The following is a 3,262-nucleotide window of genomic DNA, read 5'->3' on the forward strand; positions in this document are numbered from 1 at the left end:
AATACTGACCTATTTCTCATAAGGATCAAATAAATGGAAGCTTTATTTTACAACTACTTTTAAAAATAAGATCCATGTAGAACCAATGCTGTGAGTATAATACAACCTTATTATTGTCGCCAGCACGATACTTGTAGGGCAAAGGATCAGAAGAATTGTCTGGGGTGATACAAATTTAGAGGTCCCAAATTATTGTTGCCTTTATTGTCAACATTTAATATGTCTTTATAAACATATTTTTATGTGTCTAAAATGGAAAAACCTATTTACAGATATACTCAGATATTTTAGTGATTCATTAAATAAGTTATTGAATGAAAGAATATTTATTAAGAGGTCATTTTTAATAGATTTCCTAGTTTGGGCGTGTAATTCCTAATATTTTAAAGATTCATAAATTTAACATTAAAGAACAACTAGATAGAAACACTGTCTGGGTATATCAGCTTGTCAACATACCAAGTCAGGGCTTATTTAAGACCCTGGGCTGCCACAGAAAATGGTCTGGCCCTCACTTTTTGGCCTAGAAACTTAGTTTTGTTAGTGCTTGAATTTGTCCAGTATCAGGAAGACTAAACAAAGCATGGCAGACCAATAAAAGCTTTATGTGTAGCAATTTAGCAGAGAAATTAACCACACACGTGGCTGGAGACAGTCTGGTGAAGCTCTGGTTTTCCATTTTACTAGATCTTGACCTTGGTCAAGTTATCTGACCTCTGTGAGTCTCAATGTCATTATCTGAAAAATTAGGATAGTAATAGTACCTCATAGGAAACTGTGAAGCTTAAGTCAAGCACTTAGCCCAATTCCTGGCAATACTAACAGCTCAGTAAACATTAGATGTGACAGTTATTGTTTATGCTAATGTTACTTTTGTGGTTCTTCTTCTTATCATTAGCATTTTTATTATATAAACCCAAAAGTTAATAAATTTATAATTGAACATGGTATAATGCATGCAATGCTTTTGTAACCTCTCAAGGCTACTTCATTTCTTAGTTTAAACATAATTTGGATATAGAACCAGTAATTAGAAAGCTGTCTGGGATGGACACAGTGGCTCATATAATCCCAGCACTCTGGGGGGCCTTGATGGAAGAATTACTTGAGTCCAGAAGTTCAAGACCAGCCTGGGAAACATGGCAAGACCTCATCTCTACAAAAATTACAAAAAAAGAAATCAGCCAGGTGTGGTGGCGCATGTCCATGGTCCCAGCTACTCGGGAGGCTGAGGCAGGAGGACTGCTTGAGCCCATGAGGTCGAGGCTGCAGTGAGTCATGTTTGTGCCACTGTGCTTCAGCCTAGGTAACAGAGCAGGACTCTGTCTCAAAAAGAAAACCAAAACCAAAAGCAAACCAAAATAAAACAACAACAAAGAAAGCTGTCTGGTTAATGAGGACAAAAGTTTGGTTTACAGACAAGCATCTTTTAAAATTTTGCTTTTAGCTAGAATGAACTCATTTTAATATAGTAACCTCTGGTTATCTTTGGTGATAGAATGCTGATTGGCCAGTATATTTATCTTTAATTCTTTCTATTGAGGTGAAATTCACGTAAAATAAAATTAATCATTTTATAGCATTCAATTCATTGACAGTGTATTCACAACGTTGTACACTTTCCGTATCTAGTTACAAAACCTTTTCATCACCTGAAATGAAACCCCATTCCCATTTAGCAGTCACTGTCAATTTCCTGCTCCCGTTAGCCTCTGGCAAATACCATTCTGCTTTCTGTCTTTATGAATTTGCCTATTATGGATATTTCATGCAGATAGACTCATGCAATATGTGACCTTTTATGTCTGGCTTTTTTTTTCACGTGGAATAATATTTTCAGGGCTCATCCACATTATAGCATGTATCAGTATGTCATTTCTTTTTACGGATAATATTCCATTGTATGCATATATCACATTTAAAAAATCCATTAATCTGTTGGTGATCTTTGACTAATTTTTTAATGGAAAATTACTTAATAATTATAGTCCATAGACAAATACTTCCTTTTTTAAAAATAAATTATTTTATATTAGATTCAGGAGGCACATATGCATGTTTATTGCATGGGTATATTGCATAATCATGAGGATTGGGCTTCAAGTGTACCCATTATGCAAATCCCGAAACATTGTACCCAATAGGTAATTTTTCAACCCTTGCCCTTTCTCTCACCCCCCCACCCCTTTTGGAATCCCTAGTGTTTATTATTTCCATCTTTATGTCCATATGTACCCACTGCTTAGCTCCCACTTATAAGTGAGAACATGTGTTTTATTTTCTGGTTCCGAGTTAGTTCACTTAGGATAATAGCCTCCACCTCCATCTATGTTGCTGCCAGTGACATGAGTTCATTCTTTTTTATGGCTGGATGGTACTAGTTTTATAGAATGACTTAGAAAAAAATTGTTCCTGCTAGACTTTTTGGAGTAGTTTCAGTGAGACTAGTACCAGCTCTTCTTTGTATGTCTGGTATTCCATGGTGTATATGTACCACATTTCTTTATCCAGTCAATGTTGATGTACACTTAGGTTAGTTCCATGATTTTGCTATTGTGAATAGTGTCGTGATGAACATATAAATACAGGTGTCTTTTTTACATAATGATTTTTTTTTCGTTTGGGTAGATACTCAGTAGTGGGATTGCTGAATCAAATGTTAGTTCTATTTTTAGTTCTTTAAGAAATCTTCATACTGTTTTCCATAGAGGTTGAACTAATTTACATTGTCACCAAGAGTGTATGTTTTCCCTTTTCTTTTTTCTGACTTTTATTATTATTATCATTATATTTTTTAAAAGATACAAAATTGATTACTTTTCTTATTTTTAGCAGGTTTTCATTTTTCCAAAAATTGCACCAAGGTAAAGCAAAGCTCTAGTTGATACAGGTGTGTTGTGTAGGCATTAGTAGTACTTCCCTCACTATGCACTCATTGGAAAGTAGTGCAATCCCAAGAAAAGGATGGTGTATTAGTCCATTTTCATGCTGCTGATAAAGACATACCTGAGACTGGGTAACTTACAGGAGAAAGAGGTTTATTGGACTTACAGTTCCACATGGCTGGGGAGGCCTCGCAATCATGGCTGAAGGCAAGGAAGAGCAAGTCACATCTTACATGGATGACAGCAGGCAAAAAGAGAGAGTTTGTGCAGGGGAACTCCTCTTTTTAAAACCATCAGATCTCGTGAGACTTATTTGCTATCATGAGAACAGCATGAGAAAGACCTGGCCCCATGATTCAATTACCTCCCACTGGTTC

The 3,262-nt window shown here is 35.8% G+C and overlaps 1 non-coding gene across 1 annotated transcript; it reads right to left on the minus strand.

Annotated features, from left to right (window-relative positions):
• Positions 1–2,843: 2,843 nt before the first annotated feature.
• Positions 2,844–2,969, minus strand: LOC116477732 (U4atac minor spliceosomal RNA). Its single transcript, XR_004250620.1, has one exon. It is a non-coding gene; the product is annotated as a U4atac minor spliceosomal RNA (small nuclear RNA).
• Between the last annotated feature and the right edge of the window lie 293 nt (positions 2,970–3,262).

The sequence above is a fragment of the Hylobates moloch genome, unplaced genomic scaffold (assembly GCF_009828535.3).
Source record: "Hylobates moloch isolate HMO894 unplaced genomic scaffold, HMol_V3 SCAFFOLD_2, whole genome shotgun sequence".
In the NCBI taxonomy this organism is placed as follows: Eukaryota; Metazoa; Chordata; class Mammalia; order Primates; family Hylobatidae; genus Hylobates; species Hylobates moloch.